At 48.2% G+C, this 22,467-nt stretch overlaps 2 long non-coding RNA genes across 5 annotated transcripts in view; both read right to left on the minus strand.

The window, feature by feature from the left end:
- Nucleotides 1-22,467, minus strand: part of LOC121133169 — a 142,874-nt gene that overhangs the window by 70,463 nt on the left and 49,944 nt on the right. The gene's annotated exons all lie outside the window — the stretch shown is intronic.
- Nucleotides 9,315-22,467, minus strand: part of LOC121133168 — a 58,438-nt gene continuing 45,285 nt past the window's right edge. Inside the window, exons 2-5 of one of the 3 annotated variants that reach the window (XR_005869939.1) lie at nucleotides 14,980-15,049; nucleotides 11,162-11,342; nucleotides 10,682-10,794; nucleotides 9,315-9,874 (exon numbers count right to left, since the gene is read on the minus strand). This is a non-coding gene — a long non-coding RNA (uncharacterized LOC121133168). Of the gene's footprint in view, nucleotides 9,875-10,681; nucleotides 10,795-11,161; nucleotides 11,346-12,606; nucleotides 13,052-14,979; nucleotides 15,050-22,467 lie in introns of those variants that run through there. The other 2 variants (XR_005869937.1, XR_005869938.1) reach the window with 2 other exon arrangements.

Below are 22,467 nucleotides of genomic sequence, written 5' to 3' on the forward strand. Positions count from 1 at the left end.
ACATAGGTATAAGCAACAGCCCACTGTGCACTCCCACTGAAGGCACAGATATGACTGTCAGAAAAAACTCCCTTAGAGTAGAGGGTCAGCACCATAAAACATGAGGGGTAGGACTTGATTAAGCTCACACTGACTGCCTGATACTCACTAGGACAGCATAGCCCTCAACATGTATGTCAGTTAGTAAACACTATCAGCTTACACTCTGTTCTGCTTTCATTTCTGTTGCCGTGATGCAATGTCTGACAAAAGGTAGTCTAGGAGAGAAGAAAGTGTTGGGAGCAGCTGGTCAAGAACAAAGAATATACCTATCCCTGCTTGCTCAGTCACTGCTTAATACTCAGCTAGCTTTCTCTACTCTTACATAATTCAGGGCACAGCCTAGGGAATGATGCCATCCATAGCGAGGTTGGTCTTCTTGTATCAATTAATAGAGTAAGATAATTCCACACATACATGGGCACAGGTCAACCTGATCTGATCTAGATAATTCCTCACTATGACTCTGTTCCTAGGTGATTCTAGGCTATGTGAAACTGAGAGTTAAAACTAATCACACACACACACACACACACAGAGGGGGAGAGAGAGAGAGGGAGGGAGGGAGAGAGGAAGGGAGGGAGGGAGGGAGGGAGAGGGGGGCTTTGGTTGAGAATCAGCTTAGTGTGTGTTTTTGTTTGGTTTCGGGTCCCCTTCCTTTTAATGATCTCAATTGGATCTTAGAAATCCTAAGGTCAGGATCAATGGTTCCTGCTGAGCTTCTTTATACACAAATTTAACCCAGAGGAAGTATCCTCTGTTGCAGAAGCCAAGTGTCTAGAGTTTTTAAAAGCACAGCTTTTAGATGTAATAATTGGAACTATTACAAACTATGTTATTGCCCGGAGGAGAGGTGGTGGTGGCATACAGCTTTGATTCCAGCACTAGGGAGGCAGAGGCAGGTGGATCTCTGGGTTTGAGGCCAACCTGGTCTACAGAGTGAGTTCTAAGACAGCCAGGACTACACAGAGAAACCCTGTCTCAAAATAGCCCAAAGCCAAACCAACAAACAAATTATCTTGTAAATGTATTAACTTTTTTGCTTTTGACATGTTTGCTGTCCTGGATTTGTTTGTAATTTGCTGTATTTGTTGAATCAAGTATTGTTGTTTTCCAAAGCACAGTCTACAGGCCATCTATTAGAACCAGCTGGTAAAATTCTTTGAGAACAATGAAAATCCCACCAAATGCCATGGTATACGCTTGTAATCCAAGCATTCAAGTGGCGACCACAGGAAGATTGCAAGTTTAAGCCCAGACTGAACTATATAGCAAGATCTTGTCTTGGAACAAAGCCCGATCATAAAAAGAAGAGGGGGGAGGAAGAGAAGAAAAAGGAAAAGGAGGAGGAATCTCAGACTCACCTGAGCTCTACTAGAGCTCATAAGCCAATGATTGGGTTTGTGTGGGAGGATAATGGAGCTCACATATTTGTTATTTTTAATGTATTGCATGAGGCTTTTGCCTTTGTATGTATATTGCACTATGTGTGCACCTGGTGCCCATAGAGACCAGGAGGATGCCCTGGAACTGCAGTTAAGCATGGTTGTGAGCCACCATGTGGGTGCTGGGAACTGAACCCAAGTCCTCTACAAGAGCAGCCAGTGCTCTTAACCACTGAACCATCTCTCCAGGCCCCTGGGAGCCCAGTTTCACATCTAACTCCAAACAACCCAACTCGGAGCTTAGCTCTGGTCCCTGAATTCTTAGCAAAAGTGTCTAATGCCTGTTTCATAAATTCCACAATTAATGAGCCAATGTGTAAAAAATTGTTTTACTATCTCACACTGAAGGTTCCATTCAGTATACAAAGCCATCTCTTAGTATATGAGCAGTTAAGTGGCTTGTTTTGGCAAATCCTGAATTCAGTTGTGATGTTTTCTGGCAGGTCGGGTTCACTGCAGTCCGTCAGGAAAGGGGGTTCGGGTGCACACATGCAAGTTCTCAACCTCATGGTGCAAGTTTCCCTCTACAAAGGTGGTGCTCAACTTGTGGGTCACAACCCATTCAGGGGTTGCATATCAAGTATTTACATTACAATTCATAACAGTCACAAAGCTACAGTTCTGCAGTAGCAATGAAATAATTTTATGGTTTGGGGTCATCTCAACATGAGGAACTGTATTGAAGGGCTGCATCGTTAGCAAGGTTGAGAGCTGCTGGTCTAGAAGGAGCAATTTTCCTTCTCCTCTGGTGGTGGAATGATGGCTAAGCTAGTGGGGAAGACAGGAGCAGAGCATTGATGATGTCTTCACTCTGTGTTGTTTGAACAGAGACCTGTTTCCCCAGACAGTGACCAGTCACCGTCAGCTGCTCTATGAAGTCAGATGCTGATGTACATAGAAACTGCTCGGGAATTTTTGTTTTCTGAACAGATTCTCACATTTGCTTTACTTGCCATGGAACTAATAATCAAGATCTCCTACTATGGCATGTGTGTGTCCGGATGCCTTGTTCTCGCCCCTGGCTAGCTCCTGAGCACCAGAGACAAACAGCACCTGGGTTAGGATGCTATGACCTCATTCTCCTGGACACAGAAAAGACCTGGTCTGCCAAGTCCTTTCCCAATCTGACTTTTAAAATATGTCATGGTTCTTTTCTTCAGGACAACCATGAAAGCCTGATCTGCTTCAGAGCTCTCGCAGTACTTTGGAATATTCCAAAGGCAGTGGCAAGTGTGAATAATTTCATGAAACCATCCATCCCAGAAGAGAACACCCTTCATCTGCAACACAAACAACAGCTGGCACTGCATGGCACTGTGCACTGCTAGGCAGTGTGCGCTCCGAGGTACTTACTGTGCGCTCCGAGGTACTGTGCGCTCCGAGGTACTGTGCGCTCCGAGGTACTGTGCGCTCCGAGGTACTGTGCACTCCAAGGTACTGTGCGCTCCGAGGTACTGTGCGCTCTGAGGTACTGTGCGCTCTGAGGTACTGTGCGCTCTGAGGTACTTACTGTGCGCTCCAAGGTACTGTGCGCTCCGAGGTACTGTGCGCTCCGAGGTACTGTGCGCTCCGAGGTACTGTGCGCTCCGAGGTACTGTGCGCTCCGAGGTACTGTGTGCTCTGAGGTACTGTGCGCTCTGAGGTACTTACTGTGCGCTCCAAGGTACTGTGCGCTCCGAGGTACTGTGCGCTCCGAGGTACTGTGCGCTCCGAGGTACTGTGCGCTCCGAGGTACTGTGCGCTCCGAGGTACTGTGTGCTCTGAGGTACTGTGCGCTGCTAGGCAGCGTGCACTCTGAGGCACTGTGCATCATGCATTTTGCAAACGCTTCTGTGTAATTTCATTCAGTCCTCGTGGTGAGTCAGAGAGGAAGTATCCTCCAGCATCTGTGTCCCAGAAGGCACTGGGACACACATGCAGGTTAAAGCTAGTCTTGGTCAGAAGAGCAGTTTACCCAACATGTCAGACTCCAGGAGTCTTTCTTTCAACCACGTGATAGGTCAGGGTGCTTTTGTGACAACAAAGCAACGCTGCATTGACACTCACTCAGTGCTAGCTGTGTATGAGACCGTCGGACACACTTTACTGGCAATAACTACCCCAGTCTGGTCTCTAATGTTCCGTTATTTTGCAGATAGAAATAGATTGAGCGATTCGCCTTAAGTGTCACAAGCAGGAAGTGGAAGAGCCACGCCCCGAAGAGTTCACTCTGCAGTCAGTGTCCACCTCCTGGGCCGCTGTGCCCTCATAGCTATAAGTGATGTTCTAGAATAGAAGTCAGAGCTGACTAGAATGCTATGTTGGAGTTCAAGGTAGGCTGGGGGAGGGGTAAGCGGGAAGTGTCGGGGGCGGGGGTAAGGGAAAGGGAGAGAGTCTGCAGCCGTGGCTTAGAACACAGGTAGTGTATGTGTAGCCCTCTCTCCTGAGCATGCTGGAGGAGCAGGGCTCCAGCCCTGGAGGGCGCCATGAGGCTGAGACTGGACTTGGTGGAGGCGCCAGGTTGACTGCACCAAGACCAGAGCAGTCAGCAAAAGGTAAAAAGTACAACCAGAAGCAACAGAGAATAGGCGACAATGAGCAGATCCACGTGGCCGCCAAGGAGAACAATGGGCTCCTAAGCCAGAGAACTTCAGTAAGGGTAGCCGGGTAGCTGTGAGAAGACAGCCACGGGCTGGATTTTGAGGCTTGGGGGTATAGACAACATGGTCGGAAAGCCAGTGGAATGGTGAGGGAAGGCTAACCCCGCCCGTATATCTCCTCAGACTTCAGATCTGAGTTAGTCAGTCATGGTGGGCCTGATTGCCAAGCTCATCCCCTCAGGGATTAAAAAAAAAAGTCAATGGTCCCCAGCAAAGAGCTGACTAACATGTCCCTTTGCCTTTAGCTTCCCCTCCTTTGACAAAGCACAGGCAGCTGCTGAATTCATTGAAGGACTCTGTCACAAGAGGGCCTTGACTCTGATTATCAGCTTCAGGAAAACATGTCTCACTTTGTTCTCTCTCAGTCCGTCTCCCTGGACACCCACAGAATTATCCTTGTGTAAACAAGGAGGCTTTGAAGCCACCGGGAGTCCTGCAAGGCGGAGGGAGGAGAGAATGAGAGACGGGCTCCCTGGTGTGAAATGGAGACTGGAAATCTTTCATAATCTCCATTTGTTTTTGTGACTGTGAAAGTAACAAGTGTTCATTGTGGAAAATACATGAGCACTTCCAGAAAACAATCGTTTTCCAGCAGAGATAAGCAAACATGGCATCTAGTCGAGAGCAGCCAGGCACACACGCAGAGAGAGACGGAGAATGTGCGAATGTTTTGATGGACAGCATTACATTGTGGGCAGCTTCCTTTCCCGGGGTTCTTCATTTGGCACAGATTGCAAGCACATTTTCTGTGAGCATTTTTAGTGACTGTATATCGGCCCATCAAAGTTTCCTACCGCCTTCATAGTAGGCTGCCTCACTTTCCTCTGTATGCCTAGGGAATTTTAAGGTTTTGGTTCTGAGACCCAAAAGATTCTACTAACTTAAGCCTGGGAACTAGAAAATCTGGGTTTGGCTTGAGCTATGCCATTAATACCCTGAGCAGCTGTGGGTAATCATGTCCCTCTGGTGCCATGGCCACATCTGTCATGTGACACGTCCCATTTAAAGCAGAGCATTATGGCAATGGAGAAGGTTCCACCTGGTGATTTTTGGCCCAGAACTGTGGAGCCCTGCCCAGCGTGGGAAGAACTGGTCATTCCCATTGAGTGGTAGGCACCATACCCTGTGCCAGCCATTGTGCAAAGCACAATACTTTTTTTTTTTACTGACTCCTCCCAACATCCTAATATGGTAAGAGTTATTATAATTCTCACATGGTGGAAGAAAAAGCTAAGACTGGGAGAGGTTTATAAGTAGCAGAGGCTGAGAAGGTAAAAGGACACAGCCTGAGGAGACCTCGCTGGTTGCCTGCCCTCTCCTAAGAAAAACTCTCTTCCCCCAGGACTGGGCTCTGGAGCCATCCCCAGCGGGAGAGCGCTCAGCCCGGGGCTCACACTAGTGGGGTTGTCCATCTCAGAAGCAGGTGGAAGTCTGTCCAAGAGGCAAATTTGCTCACTATTCAAATCAGGGGAACCAGGGGAAACTGGTGAGAAAGAAAAACTCTGTGGAACGGTGACCACAGGCACCACTCTGAAAAGGAGACCCGGGCCTGCAGCTCAGCCCTGGTCCTCACCCTCCTGCTTGAATAATTTAATCATAAGAACATGAGGCTCGGAGCATCTTCCTCATCCTCCCCCACCCCAGCACACACAGGGAGCTGGTATTTTGAGTCTTGGTAACCACCCCACAGATTCGGATCTATTTTTGTTTCTGTAGACACATCCTTCCATTGCTCTGCTGTGGGTCCCTCCCTCCCACCCCCACATGACTGAGCTCACCGAGGCTCCAGAATAGAGAGCACTCCCTTGTCTGCCTCTCTGCCCCCAGGATGATTCACAGGTTGCACAGAGCACCGAGATACAGGAGGGCTGGTCCCAAACTACTCTCTCCTAGCTCTGTTCTGCACCTTCCCAGCCACCCAGAATCAAGGGCCTGCATCTCAGCTCCCATCACACCTGGTGTTATCTCTTCCGCATCCAAGGGATGCTCAAGCATTCTGAAGAAGGAAGGTGTTGGGGACGAGATGGTGGGCAGTGTGAGCCTGTCAGGGGGGCAAGTTATTTAGTTCAACTGTCCCTAGCCCCATGTGGCTAGTGAGCATTTGAAATACAGTTAGCCCAATCCAGAAGTGAGATATATATATATATATATATATATATATATATATATATATATATATTTGTTTGTTTGTTTCAGGGTTTCTCTGTATTGTTTTGGAGCCTGTCCTGGAACTCGCTCGGTAGACCAGGCTTGGTCTCGAGCTCACAGAGATCCACCTGCCTCTGCCTCCCGAGTGCTGGGATTAAAGGCATGCGCCACCACCGCCCAGCCAGAAGTATTATATTTTTAAACACCCTTTATATGAAAAAATATTTTGTATAAAATATACATGTGCACATTCAGGTACATATACGCTTGCATATAATATATCTCAGTAATATTTTCTAAATTGTTTGTCAGAATTATCGTGTGTTGAGCATATTAGGTTAAGTAAAATATATTAAAATCAAGCCCAGTGTGGCAGTGCACACCTTTAATCCCAACACTCAGGAGACAGAGGCAGGTAGATCTCTGTTAGTTCAAGGCCAGCCTGGTCTACAAGAGAGTTCCAGGACAACCAAGGGTCCCTTGGAGGAAAAGCCAGAGCTCTAGCTGCTGAACCATCCTTCCAGCTTCTAAATAATAAAAAATTGAGAAGTTAAGTGGTGACAGTAGATAAAGTCCCCAGGAAGTCAGTCCTAGCAGATCCGGCAGCAAGGCTACAGTGCCACCAGGGACACACAGACACACGGGGCAGGCTGGTCCTTGGCCCTCTAACAGGAGGAGAGAGAACAAAGACCCAGTAACAACATCTGAGATGTTACTCAGACCTCATCTAGAGCCCCGGTGACTCTGATTTTAGGAGCCGATCCTTCCTGGCCTGGGTGATTGCCTGGTTTTTGAGTTATATTCTTACAGTCTTGTTGGAGAAAAGCAAGCGACATTGATTGCAGAGAAAACCTGACCTGCTTGCTATGCTTCTGTTCACTCTGCCCACGTGAGCCTTCACACAGAAACCTTTCCTGAACACTCACCATGTGGCCACCAGTGCTTGCCCCAGCAGGGCTGGCTCTGTTCAAGAGCCCTTCCCACGCCTCCATGAAGTGTGGTCTCTGATATTTCTGATCCTGCCAAGGCACCTGATGCTCTGGGGAATCTTTTGCCCACAATAATGGGAATGTGGACTATTAAATAGAGCTAGTTTGATGGCTGTAATGTGTCTGTCTTGTATCCAAGCACCTCATAAGTTGTCTAATCTATGGTTGCTTGTAAGGGATGGATGGGTTCGGGGAAGGATGGGGGGACAGATGATGGGTGAGTGGGCACTGAGGATAACAGGAGTCTTCATTTGGGTTTAGTGGAAGGAGATCCTGAAACGGTGACTCGTGTGACCCAAAGGGATGCTGACGGAAGAAGACAATGAGCCGGGCAGGAAAGAAGCCAGGAAATGATGTGTTACCAAGCCGTGATGCTACTCACCTATTTTGGAGATACCTGAAATGTGGCTTAGGATCAGTGAGATGACTCAGGGGGGAAAGCAGTCCCTGTCAGGCTTGAGTTTGATCCCTGGGACCCACATGGAAGAGGGAACCAACGCCCATATCTTATCCTATGATCTCCACACATACACCATGGCACATGTGAGTATACATGTGTGCATGCACAGTCTCTCTCTCACACACACTAAGTAGAAAACATTAGAATGTCTGTTCGACTTTAATGTGGTTTGGAGGTGTTTCACCCAAGGCGTGGCGAAAGCCGGGCCTTTAGCCCGTGAGTCTCCTTCAGCACTGACCGAGGACGCCCAGCAGCACTTTGAGAGAGAGGCCTGGATCAGAAGCTGCTTCCAGACGCCAAGGAGCCAGGACTGCTGTGCCTCCTGCTCAGCAATCTTAGGCTCATGGCCCTCTCCCTGCAGTGGGCAGGGCCCTTTCCCGTGAAAGGGGCCCAGTCACCCAGTCTTACCAGAGCACTTCCAGTAATCCCCACCCTTTCTTCCTGATCCCCTCCCAGTTCCCTACGGGCAGCAAGAGATTCACAGGCCACTCCGAACTGGGAGGGTTACCCTGTCCTTCTGCCAGCTCTGTGAGGGCGACCAACCCAGTCCCCAGCACCCACCCAGCACTGTGGAAACACCATGCAGTGTTGGTGAGGTGTCAGGGAGGGCACAGTTCACTCCTGTCGCCATGCTGAGACTCTCGGTACAGCGGCACGGGCCTTGCTAGTTTAACAGATTTGTCAGTATGGGAGAGTGAGGCACCATGATCGGTTGAGCCTATAAGAGGTACACAGCACCTGTTCCTGCCTATCAGGCATGCCTGTGGTCTCCCAGAACAAGGGGCTAAGTAACTAGGTGTGCCCAAGTCTAAGTGACAATATTAGGAGGCCCACTGAGATTCTGAGGCCATATGTCTTACATGACCCTGTCAATAATAAATATAGTAGGTATCTTTCCTCTGGCTGACATGCTGTCTGTCTCTCAGTTGACGGCCAACTGAGCAAAGAACAGTGGAGTTCTTGTCCTAATAAAACTTCCACGGGGCCCTCCTCCTAGTCCTCACAACTGTCAGAATTCAAGAGAATTTCCAAAGTACTACCCTAGAAATGGCTCTGGTTCCCCCCCCCAGAATGACATACTGTACCCATTCACCATGCTTCCTAGTATGTTAAAGACTCCCCAAAGTTCGTCAGTTATAGATAAACTAACAGAACTCTTGCCAACTTGGTTTAATAAGTGTTGAGCCTATTTGACTTTGAACTCATTTGGTCACATGATGCCAACAGACTCTCCAGAAAACTCCAGGAGAGTCTGCAGACGGCGCCTCTCCTCCTGGAACGCCATCTCCCCAGGCCTTTGGGTCTCTTGTATGTGGCTGGCAGAGTTCACCAAGAAGGCAAGACTCTGACCATCTTTGAGTTGGACCGTTTCTCACTTGAGGAGAGCAACCATGATGGATGAGACCATGCCCCCCTCGGGGACACAGGGTAAGCTCACGGTATAGAAGTGGCTTCCTCAAGTTTCCCCACTGCATACACTTCATCCAGGGATGCTCAGGGGACCAGGAGAACCAGATCATAGGCCCACAATGGTTGCTACATGGTGACTTTAGGCCCGGGAGCCACGCGCCTTCAGCTTGCCTCTAATAACAGGTTAGTTTATTATTTTATCATTTACAAGCAAGAAAAAGCTTCTGACTTTGATACCCACATTGTCTGCCTGGCAAACTTCCTCTCTCCTGAAGATAAAGCCTACATTCTTCTGAGGAACCTTCCATGAGTCCCCCTCTCTTAGTCTGACCCCTACAGCTCCTTATCCTTATTCATCTTGGTTACCACACGGAATTCTGCATAGCATATCACCACACTGAACTCTTCACAATGCATTACTATACTAAACGCTACACACTGTGCTGCCCCCTAGACCTGGAAGGATACTTGTGATCAGAGATGGCACCAAAAAAATGTCTTTAAATAAACCAATGTCATTCACTCTTCATGAATATGATAATAGAATAAGTGAATCTGGGCTTGACTGTGGGAAACAAGAACCGCTGTGGTTGTTTTACGTAGAAGGGGACTTGTGTAGACAATCAGACATTGGCAGCATCCTCCGGGCAGGCTGGAAAAGAAGACTGTAGGCTGAGCTTCCGGGAAGGTCCCAGTGACAGAAGCAGAGAAGGTAACACTTCTTCCATAGCACTCCAGAGACCTCTGTGGGAGGAAGTCATGAAGACAGTAATGGCTCCCTCTGCTTCTGCCGTGATCCTTGCCTGGGAGAATGACGCTCACCAACCCAAACCCCGAGGTCCTGTGACTGGGGCTGCCATGAAGGGGCCTGCTAGCTGAAGGTTCAGAAGCGTGGCTTCTCTCTCATCCCCACTGTCAACCTCTCTGGTGTGCATCCTGTGGGTGGGCACACAGCCTTGAGGATTCGGTGACATCTACAGGAGTCTGAGAAAGTCTCCAGCCTATCGCTCTCTGTGGTGCCATAAGGAAAGCAAAATGGAGTGAGGATACCTCTGAGAGGGACCATTGTTGAGGCAGCCACCTAAGGGCTCGTTGTCACCTGTGAGTGATGTACACAGGGTGTCCCATTGAGTTGCTTGTTACAACACACTGACTAACACCACTGTGAAAGATCCCCACCCTGTCCATTCAGATGTTGAGAGGCCCACGCTGCCGCCACAGCATCTCCTCCCAAGAGTGGGACGGACCTGACTAGGAAGTAAGAATTGTCAGTGCCAGGCTACAGGTCTTCATTAACCAGTTTTCACCCCAGATCCTCTCTCCCCAGGACAATCTAACATTTGGAGAATATGCCAGTGTGAAAACACCAGGCAGAGTTCTGTAGAGACCTGTCTCTCCATAACACAGCATACAAGGTCGACAGCCCCAGACATCTTCTAGAGAAAGTCACAGCCGGGCCATCTTTCCTCACAGTTTCATTCTGCGATGAATGCTGTGTGTGCTCTCGGGCTCCCCCCATCCCCCACTTCCTCTTAGGATCTCAATGCTCACCCATTCAGTGGCTGAGGGCAGTAGGGGCTCCCAGCTCCCAGAGGAGTCCCTCTCCAGGAGTTGCCCTGCTTTGAGATCATCCTCCTGAGAGAGACAGTGCAGCAAGCCCGCATCTGTTGAGTAATGGATGTTAGTCCTTTGTCTCAAAGTGGGCCAACCTAGAAAAGCCACACCAAAGCCAGGGCTCCCCTGGGAATCAGCAAATTCAGGGCATTTCAGCTCTCCCTCTGTGCCTCACCCCTGCTGCCTGTAGCATGGGGACATTCCTCCCATCCTCCCATTCAATTTCTGTGGAGCCAGGGGGTCAGCTTGAGGATAGCAGGACAACACTGAGCAGGAGCTTCCGTTGCAGGAACAGCCACGGCTAAGCATGCATGCAATGACAGCACCAGACTCCATAGGTAGTTATAGACCACAGAGTGTGAACAGCCTGTGACTGTTGACTACTGCCCAAGTGTGGGATCTAGATGTGCCACTTACTGTCTCCAAGACAGCAGAGCAGCTATGACTTCACCAGAATAACCAAGGCAGTCATTAAAATGGAGGCTGCCTGAGCTGACTCATTGTCTCCAGAGGCTGCCAGCCCTCTCTTTTATAATCTCTTCATCTCTCCGGGTCGTGGTTCTTCCATCTTTTAAAGAGGCAGCAGTGTTTACACTTCCTGCTGAGAGGACAGACATGCACCAGCTTGTTTTCAGTCTGCACACCACCCTCGTCTCCTACTATTGAACAAGTATAAAATCCAGATGTTTCGACTGGCATCGTCAGAGAACTATTGAACATGATGGGTTCTATGTCAGACAGCTTTTCAATGCGGTGACAAAAACAAAACAAAACAAAGCAAAAAAAAAAAAAACCCACCTGAGAAAAACAATTTATAAAGACGAAAGGCTTATTTAAACTCACAATGTTCAGAGTTTCAGTCCATAATCCCATGGCCTTGCTCCCTGAGCCTGAGGCTTCCAGGAACACCAGGGTACATGGCATTCTGGAGAAAGCCCTCACCGGTCGGGAAGCAAAGACAGACAGGAAGGGACCAGAGTCCCAGTGTCCCCTCTAAGGTCAGGCCTCCCATGACCTAATTTCCAACCAGGCCCCAGATCTTAAAGGCTCTTCCACATTTCAATGGCCGCATGAACTGAGGAACAAGCCCTTAAGACACAGGTCTGCAAACAGTCCTGATCTAAACTGTAGCAGGCAGCAGCCTTCAACTCAAGGGCATCCTTCCCACTTCCTGTTAAGATGAGGACCTTTCTAGACATTGCCAAGTTCTTGGATTATTCAGCACACCTCTGGGAAGAGTTAAGCAAAGCTTCCGATAAACATGTCTCCTTTTTGAAAATGAGCACAAGATTGCTTTCATCAGTAAATAGCTTTGTCTAAAGGCGTTCACCTCCTGTAGGACAAGATAGCTTACTTTGCATGTATGAGTATGTACATGTGTGTATATGTTCACTGTATACCACGTGTGTAAGTACACATTTGTATAAGGATACGGTGTGTGTGTGTGTGTGTGTGTGTGTGTGTGTGTGTGTGTGTGTGTGTGTATGGGTGTCTGTAAACCAGGGGTTGATATCAGGTGTTTTCCTCAGTCCCTCTTCCCCTGATTTTTGAGCAAGAGTCTCTCACTGAACCAAGAATTCACTGATTGAGCTAGGCCAGCTAGCCGGCAAATTCTAGTGATCTGCCTGTTTCTGCCTCGTGAGTGCTAGATTACAGGCACTCGCCACTGGGCCCAGCTTTGGTGTGAGTGTTGGAGATGGGAATGCAGACCTTCATGTTTGCATAATACTTTACCAAGTAAGTCTTCTCCCCAGTCCCAGGATAGCTTACTTTAAGGCTACCCAAATCCATGTCCCAAGATCATTTCTTAGTCAAGATCTTAGGTTAGGCTTCTTAAAGTCCCTCTGCTTCAGTTTCCTTACCTGAAAAATAACAATAAGAATAGCTCCTTTTGCCAGCATTGGTGCACACGCCTTTAATCCCAGCACTCTGGTGGTGGCGGCTGGTGGATCTCTGTGAGTTGGAGGCCAGAGTGAGTTCTAGGACAGCCAGAACAACACACAGAGAAACCCTGTCTTGAAAAACCAAATCAAAACAAGCAAAGCAAAAGAATAGTCCCTGCCTCATTGGGATACTGAAATGACTAAATTTAGAGAATGGCCCCCACAGGTTCATATGTTTGAAAATGTGGTACCCAGTTGGTGGAATTGTTTGGGAAGGATTAGGAGGTGTGCCATTGGGGGATGTATCACATCAATCCCAGTTAGCTCTCTCTGCTTCATGCTTATGACTCAAGATATAAGCTCTCAACCACTGTTCCAGAGCCATCCCTGCCTGCCTGCTGCCATGCTCCCTGCCTTGATGGTCATAGACTCTAACCCTCTGAAACTGTAAGACCCAAATACATTCTTTCTGTTGTAAGTTGCCTTAGTCATGGTGTCTTGTCACAGCAATAGAAAAGTAGTTAAGATAGCAGGCTAAAAATCTGTGTCAGGATGACTGGCAGAGTAAGTATTTGATAAATGCAAACTACTTTTATCTCTTCTTAGGATGAATGAAAGTGTGTGATTGGTGGATTTAAAAATTCTAATTTGGTTGATATTATTAAATGTACAACCATAATGAAGACATGTAGATTGGCTCAAACCCTCTGGCCTTCCAAATAAGGTTTTGGTAACTTGAGATGCCTCTGCTAAGAGGGAAAAAAATAAGTCATGCCATTCCACACCAAAAGAGCTGAAATAAAATTCTTAATTGTGTATTTAATCTCCTGTTTCCAAGCCTTGGGATTTAGGGGTCTTTCAACCTCAGCTCTTTAATGAGATCTTAGGAAAGAAAGCAGGTTTGTCAGCTACTCATGGTCTGTGTTGAGAAAAGCTAAGGCAGTCTTATGTTTTAATACTCAGTTATTTGATATGTTTCCATAACTTCAGTTCTTGGGGTTTAGGGGAGATGGTTAAACCTGTTTCTGCCTTATGCTCTGTATCTTCTTAGAGAAACCTAGACTCGACTGTTAGGAACTGAGCCTCATACTGTTAGCTGAACTATGGCTGCCAGTTCCATTTCACAGCACATACGCCCCTGCAGGGTAGCTGCAAACAATATCTTAATGCTCATCTTGCCACCTCCAATGATTCGAGGACCTGTTAGTAATGAGGAAAGATGGATTGCACTGGTTAGAGGCCCAGCAATTCTTGTTAAACTGTTCTTGTTGACAAGGAAGGAAGAAAGGAAAGGGGGAAGAGAGAAGAAAAGAGGGATGAGATGGAGGGAGGGAGGCAGAGAGAGAGGGAGGGAGGTAAAGAAGAGAGAGGGAGGGAGGAGTTAGGGATGGAGGGAGGAGTTAGGGAGGGAGGGAGGGATAAGAGAGATAGGGAGGAAGGGAGGGAGGGAGGCAGGGAGAGAGGGAGAGAGGGAGGGAGGAAGGGAGGGAGAGAGAGAGAAATGGCCTGCCCAATCAGCTCTTTGAGCTTCAGTACACCCTTCATTCTGGGTCCTGGGCATCTTACATCACTGAATCTCCAAGGTCTTGCTCAGTACTCGACACAGTAAGCACTCAACAGATATTTGCTGAATGGATTAAAGTGAGCAATGAGCTGTGGATATAAAGTAATGGGACCAATTTTACAGGCTCACGTGAAGAACTGCCTCAGGAGCCCAATACTTAGCCTTAAAGAATGATGTAAGTAACTCTACAAAGTGTCCAATTGTGACTCAGTCTCTGGGACCTCCTCCCCTAGTACCAAAGACTAAAGGTGTTCAAGCCCCCATTTGTTTGCAATGTATGCATATCTCCTCACATACTTCAGCTACCTCTAGACTCCTTATGGTACCTAATGCAATGCCAGTGCTATGTGGGCAGTTTGTATCTGCATTGTACAGAGAATAATGACAAGGAAAAAGTCACCCGCATTTAGTACAGACTCAACTTTTTGCAAGCGTTTCAGTCAACATTTGGTGGTGTCTCTGGAGTCACAGATAGGGTGCATGGACTGTAGTCTAATTACCCTTATTTTACTCAAGAGCAAACAGACTAGGTAAGCTTAAATACCTTTAGCCATGGTGAGACATTCTTGGGGAAAGGCCTCTGCCCTCTTCCTACCTTCCACCCATGGGCCTAGGGCAGCAAGGTCAATGCTGCTGTCCTGCTGGGCACAAAAAGATGATCATGGATCATCTCATCTTCTACCTGATTCACCGTTAATCCTGGACCGCCACAGAAGTAAGGCATCTTGCCCCAAGGCCACGTAGGTCATAGAAGAGCAGTGTTACTTACAATCAGGTGCTAACATTACCTCTGGGCCTGAGCAGCATGTGACCATGGGTCCCATCAACATCAGCCTCTCCAGAAATCAGTTTGATTGCCTGTGATTTGAGGGAGATGAGCTGTGAGCAGGGACACTTCCTTCTAGCACCTGGGTCAACACATTGCACCCTCTTGGAAAGCACCCTAGCATATTGGGAGTAGAATTTCAGGCTGTAAGCTGCAGGTTTCAGAAGAACCAAGGGAAAGAAAACATTAACAAAAATCAGAGGGGACAGGCCACACCTCCATGTCGGTATCCTCTAGGAACAACACCTTAGCTCTGGCCCTGGGCTGGGTGATGTGGGCAATGGGAGTCATGGGTGATTTTCTGATCACGACTGTCCTGACTATCACTGCAAGTTCTGCCTCATAAGAACTCCCTCAGATCCTGACCACAGGGCCACTTGGACACCCAGTCTATTCCTGTTGGTTCTCCTACATCACACAGCTTCAGGAGGAGAAGCAAACCGGACTTTATCAAAGAGAGATGTTCTGCTAAGAGTCACTTGTTGAGTGACAGCCGAGGAGAGGCATCAGCAGGTCCTCCCTGGACTGAGCCCCCACTGATAATACTTCGGAGTACTCACCTAGGACCAAATGGAAGGGCTGGTACAGTGAGTACACTCATCCCACAGGAGCCCCCCCCCCCCGCAGTGTAGACGGAGTTTCTGTCCCACCTGGTCCTGCAGTCATTCAGTCCCAAATAAACACATAGAGGCTTATATTAATTATAAACTGTTGGCTGATGTCTAGGGCTTCTTATTGGCTAGCTATCTCTTAGTTATTAACCCATTTCTATTCTAAGTATCTCCACATAGTCTTGGCTTACTGGAGAATGCCCAGGCAAACTATCTTCCCGGTAGCTACATGGTGTCTCCCCTGAGACTCACTTGTTGCATTCCTCTTTCCAGAATACTCATCTGGTAGCCTCACCTATACTTCCTGCCTGGCCACAGGCCAATCAGCATTTATTCATCACCAATAAGAGAAACTTATATTCACAGCATACAGAAGGACATCCCCCATCACTGCAGGGCAGACCTTGTCATTTTCCCACCCAGGGTGGGATCTGAGGATCAAGGAAGGGAAGGTAGCAGAGGTCAGATATAGACGGTACAGAAGTTGGGCTCACTGTCTTTTCAGAAGTAGGCGAACACCACTTCTCCGCTCAAGGAGGTGCTATCCCAGCACTCAGAAGGCTGGGACAACCAGAGTCCTAAGCCAGGCTGGGCTACATAACAAGACCCTGTCTTTTAGACAACATTCAGGGAGCAGAAAGGGCTGAGCTCATGGTGCATGTCTGTTATTTCAGCTGCTTGAGAGGCTGAGGCAAGAATATCATAAGTTCAAGTCCAACCTGAGCAACAGAGCAAGTCCAGATCCAACTAAGCAACCCATGTTTTTACACATACAAAGACATCTTCACACTCTTGGATCAAGGTCAAAAACCCCCTGGTTTTAAAATTTAATAATAAAAGCAATTAATATATCTATGAAGAGAAGATAACTGTGTAGTTTAGAATGCTTTGAAAAAATAAAATATTAGTGGTATTTTCCAGTAAAATGGTTTGAAATAAATAATTGCAACATGATGTTTTCATCGAAACTAAGTTTCATCCAAACTTAGTAAAAGCATGTCTCAAAACAAGCAAAAGAAGAATTTTTGTTGTTGTTGTTTAAAAGTACTGGACACTAATGACAGAGAACTTCCCTGATGTGTCCAAGGCTCTAGGTCTAATCCACAGTAACAGGAAGGCAGAAGAAGGGGGAGAGTATTATAGGTGACAGGAGAAGGCAAATGCACACACCCCAGCTGGAACATAATCACGACTGGCACTGAGCTGTCACCGTGGGCCACCATCTACTGTGACTGTCATCAGGATGAGTTTACATGCTGTTGTTGTTACCCACAATCCCACTATGGCTGGAAGAAGACAGGCACTCACCACAGCCACACAGGGTGGAGCTGGAATTGAATCCCAGTATTTTAACCCTGGGAAAGGTCTGACTTACATCTGGGTCAAGAGCTCATCTGTCTACCTATACGTAGGAGAGTGTCCAATTGAAACACAGGGTCCGCCGGGCAGTGGTGGCGCACGCCTTTAATCCCAGCACTCGGGAGGCAGAGGCAGGCGGATCTCTGTGAGTTCGAGGCCAGGCTGGACCGACAGCCTCCAAAACAATACAGAGAAACCTTGTCTCGAAAAACCAAAAAAAAAAAAAAAAAGAAAAAAAGAAAAGAAAGAAACACAGGGTCCCCTGGACAGTTCACTGTTTCTGCCTTTCTATCAGCCCCGGACCCCAAGGTGGCAGCCACTATCCTTCTGCCACTCAACGAGCCAGAAACCATTCCAAGAGCCTCACGGAGCACTGCAGCTTGTTCAATCCTGCGTGGTGTAAAGGTCTTTTCTTTGGGAATAAACACCACAGCTCGGAGCTATTCTAGGAAGCTGCTTTCCACACCCACCCTCAGCCTACTCACCCATCATAGCTGCATGCCTGCTGCTCCAACTACAGGCAAAGATACATCACCTACCTACACAACAACCGAGAGGGAAGAGCCTTGTCTATCAGGCTGGCTCATCCTGGAGCTGCCCCACTACCATCACTGCAGAACCAAAAGGCAGCCTGAGCACCCGTGCCTTCTGGAACTGACTGGTTCCAGAGTCAGACGCCTGGAAGTTCAGCTGTAAGACCCTTAGCCCTCCGCAACAGCTTGTCTGGAAGCCCCAACCTCTCCTCTGAGAGCCTCAAATTCCCTATGGGCTTCTCCAGCCTCCCACACTGGGTGGTAGCATCACTCAGCTCCTGAACAGTGTGGTGGCCTCTAGGTGGGGACACTCCATTCTTCATCAAGATGGAGTGACCTGGCTGGGGTGACGGCACATGAGGGTGATCTAACTGTGGCATCTGCCACTCCATTGATTGCCAGCATTGCTGCAGAATCTGGCTGGCCAAGTAAGTACCCCTTTTCTTCCTGACTGTTCTATGTGTATCCTTCCTGAATCTGCAAGAGAGGTGGAGGAGAACGACCTTCCCCCATAAAGGAGGACCATTATTTGGTCAAGGGTATACCAGTAGCTGCACTACCCTGCTAGAACCTCCAAACACGCTCTCAAGATGGAGCAATTCAGGGGTTCAAATAGACTCTTTAGGAAATAAAATGAACCCTGTTATATCTCCTACAACCCAAAGGAGAGGAAGAAGCTGGAGCAGAAGGAAGGTTCACAGTCCTAGGTGACTGGCGAAAGACTGCAAGCCACTAAGGACAAGAAGGACTCTCAGCTGCCTGCTGGGCAGAAACACACTGGTTAAGCTAGAAACCATGGAGCTGGTCTGTGATGGCAATGATTGAAAATACCAACCATCGCTGTTTAGCACAAGCTGGTCACTAAACAAATCGCTTTACAGGTACACTTAATGCTGTGACAACCCTGGGAGATGTTCTCACCATCTCCATTCTACAGATGTGAAAAGTAAGACACATAGAGATCAAGTTTCTTCCCTCAGATCACACAACCAAAAAGTGGTACAGATGGGATTGGAACCCAGGAGGTTTCAGGTCTATCATGGGAGTTCCAAACAAACGAGGGAGTAACAGGCAACAGCACAGACTCCTCAAAGAAAGCTTGGGTCTCTAGTGCAGGGACCCTTGGAAGGGCCTCTGCTGTTGCAGACTGTAGATTTTCCTTTCCTTTAAGGAGTTGCCTGGGGGCCCTGTCTGCAGGGTGTCCACAGGCCCAAAGGGCTCAGTGGAGAGAATTCCCCAGGCTCCCAGCAAGAAGCTGGAGCAAGAAAAGTGTGTCGCCTCTGACGCAGTGTCTGACACCAGGGTCAGCTGTAAATGCAGCATGTTGCCCTGCTTTCCAAGGGGGGGGTCATGCGCTTTACTTTTATCTCCCAAATCAAATGTTTTCTCTGCCTGTGCAGAAGTGACAGTGCGTGCGTCACCGCTCCAGGCTGGAACTGCACAGTCTAACTCTGCAGGTCTCTATAGGGTCACACTTTGTTCATGTCCCCTATGATTAGTGCCCTCTCTCAACGGGCCACCACCCTGGGTACCTTTTAAGAAGTCAGCTAATCATGTTCTGGCAGGGTCAACCTGACTTGCATCCACTACTAGTAAGAGGTCATCTGCCTGAAGAAAGAACACCTGTAGGCAGAAGCAGTGGCCAAGGCCTGTCTCTACATAAAGACCCGGTCTGTAAGTTGAGATTTGGGAAAAGAGCAGCAAAAGCAACTTCTCTGCTGACTGTTTCCTGTATATCAGGCACACTCCTTCATCAGCTTCCAGAGAGGGGGAAGTAGTAAAAATAGGATGGTCTGCAGCAGATAGGAGCCCATAAGATGTACAAAGATCAAACCACCCAGCCTTTACCAGTGAGCCAGGAATGCATCCAAACTGCCTGAAAACAAAGGATCTCTGAAGGAATTCCAGCCCAGCTCCTCTGAGCCTCAATGATTAACTATATCCAAATCTTGGACTGTCATGGTGTGAACAAAACATACAGGTCTCAAATGGTTCAAAGTCACACCCTTAGGATCATCCACTACCCCAAAGCACATGCCTGAGAGAATTTCCAGCTATCAGAAAGATTTACTGATTATTCCAACCAAACCCCGTGTCCCCAGCTTGGGTGGGAACCTGTCTTGGAGATGCCTAGGTGAACAAACCAAGGTGTATGCACATGGACCAGTCCCTACCTCCTATCTTTATGATCTTTCAATTCCATGTCTGTATGAAGCCCCCATCTGCCTCCCACTCTGACTCTCAGTTTTCAGAAGAACCTAATTGCCTACTTCCCTGTCCATATCCCCTCCCCACCACTGGCCTCCACAGACAAGGTGTGGATGAAAGGGCCTTTGGGATTCTACAGTTCTAATCGATAGGGTCCGATGGTTTTCTGCTTTTTTCTATTTCCCAAATGCTGGGAACTAAAACTACATCACTCCTGCTTCCAGTGGGGGTTATTTCTGAAAATAAAGAGGAGAGATATGTTTCTGAGTAAACTTTATAAACACAGGACCCTCAGTACTGTGAATTTCTGAAGTTCACAACCAGGTTTCCGGACCCTAGTGAAGTCACCGCACAGCTGTGTAGAGTCCCACCTCTCTGCCTATTCCTCACACCGCTGCTCCTTGCTCCACTGGTGCTGCCCCATCTGACAAGAAACAAGTCATTCTTGTCCCCATGGAGCAGGACCTCAGCTCTGTCCTCCAGGACGTGACTGGCTGAGAAGGCAATTGACAAAACCAGAGTGATCAGAGTCTTCCCAGGAGGAGGGAGGAGCACACCTTTTAGAAGGGGTTTTACCAGACACTGAACCAACATTCTAGAAAACAGCGATAGCCTGAAAACTCCATGCTCCATGCTGAGGAGAGCCAAGAGCTGCCTCTCAACTACAGTGAATAAAATGTCCTTACATACCTCTCCTGTTAACACTGTCAGTCAACTCTGTGCTGGGTTCCATGAGAGTCATACACACACACACACACACACACACACACACACACACACACACACACACACACGGGAGGGGGAGGGAGGGTCACATTGTTTGGAGAAGCAAGACAGGTACCAGTCAGTAAAAAGAGCCAGGATTTTGGGGAGTAACTGTATCCGTGTGTCTAAGTTAGAGTTTCTAGGCTGTTGAGAGACACTATGACCACACCAACCAACTCTCATAAAGGCAAACATTTAACTGGGGTGACTTGCTTATAGCTTCAGAGATTCAGTCCATTATCACCATGCAGGGAGCATGACTGCATCCAAGCAGACATGGTGATGGAGAAGGAGCTGAGAGTTCTGCATCTGGATCAGCATGCAGCAGGAAGAGAGAGACACTGTGCCTGACTTGAGTACCTGAAACCTCCAAGCCTGCCCTAGGGACACACATATTCCTCCAACAAGGCCACACCTACTCCATCACTGTCAAGCCTCCTAACAGTGCCACTTCCTACAAGCCTTTGGGGGCCATTTCATTCAAACCACCACAGCATGTATGAATGAGCATTTGTGACATGAGCACAGCCAGGTTAAGGGCGCTAATGACTCATCATCATGGTCCAAGCAAGGCCTTCCCTGGGCTAGGCTCAGGCGAATGCCTTCCTCTGGCCTGAATATCGACGTTGACGAAGAGTTGACCTTTAGGTAAAAACAGTATGTGCCAAAGACGGCTTCCTTGCCCGGATGACTGCATGATCACACACCCCTGCAGCTGCTCCCTGGCAGAAACTCTCCACCCACTGAGATTAACCACCCTGTGTCCTTGTCCAGCCACCGCATGTCCAGGCTGATCCTAGCTCACGGCCCACCCTTTCCCAACTTTATGTTACATGTGTTTGCCTTTCTTAATCTCTGGTCACTCCCAATCAGGGTTCTAGGGCCCAGCCAAGTGGGTCCTGGCACAGGCCTCTGTCAATACTGGCCATACATCCCTGACTTGTGGTGTTAGCACACTTAGTTCAAAATGGCCAGGACTTACTCCTACACTCAGAAGCTGTGTCTCTCCCAGTGTACACAGTGAGCAGCACGTTCTGGAATGTGCTCAGTCTCAGAAACAGTTTAGTGTGTTTCTTCCCTACATACCCTTTCCCCCAGGCCCCCTTTAAGGATGTCTGTCTAGCAAGAAGCACTGGGAGACGGATTGCCTCCCATTGCAACAGCAAGCAGGCTTGCTTACTGTCCATTGTAAAAGCTGTGGGTTCTTTTAAGCTCTCTGTGCTACAACCCTCCAAAATGGTGGAAACCAGCCATCAGGCTGGGAATACCCTCCAGCTCTTACTGTCTTCTGGTGCGGGTGCCCTCTGAACCTGTTGTTAGTCACTGTGCAAAGTAAGACTCTAGGGATCCGCTCGAGCTGCAGATGCTCTGCGTGCAGCTACTGCTAAGAAAGACAGTGTGCTCTTTTTCTGGGTGGCTGTGTCTTCTGCCAGCACCTATCCCAAAGCGAAAGCTGCAGCCTGCAGGGATGGGTGGGGTGGGGTCAAGTTTCAGGACATTCTCGGCCTGTGCCCCTCACCAGTGGGCATGTGAGACCGCATTTCTCAATGGGGCACTTGTCATTGTTTCCTTTTCTGTGGCTAATATTAATGCATGCTGACGAAAGCCATGCTTGAGGAGCTGAAGAGGAGGGGGAAGTTGCCAAAAGTGACAAGAACAATGGCTGTTTAAGGCTTCTTCCTCAAAACAGCCAACGCGTCACATCCAGGTGAGTAAGGAAAAAGGGACTCTGTGAAGGAGAAGGTGGGTCTGTGGAGATGGCTCAGGGGTTAAGAGCGCTTCTTTCGCTTGCAGAGGACTGAGCTCAGTTCCCAGCATCCACATGGCGCTCAACCATCTGTAATTCCAGTCCCGAGGGATCCAACTCCCTCCTTCCAATATTCTCAGTTACCAGACATGCACATGGTTTGCACACATACCTACAGGCAAAACACTCATACACAGAAAATAAAGTTTCTATTAAAAGATACAGTG

Source organism: Mesocricetus auratus, unplaced genomic scaffold (assembly GCF_017639785.1).
Source record: "Mesocricetus auratus isolate SY011 unplaced genomic scaffold, BCM_Maur_2.0 Super-Scaffold_100020, whole genome shotgun sequence".
NCBI lineage: Eukaryota > Metazoa > Chordata > Mammalia > Rodentia > Cricetidae > Mesocricetus > Mesocricetus auratus.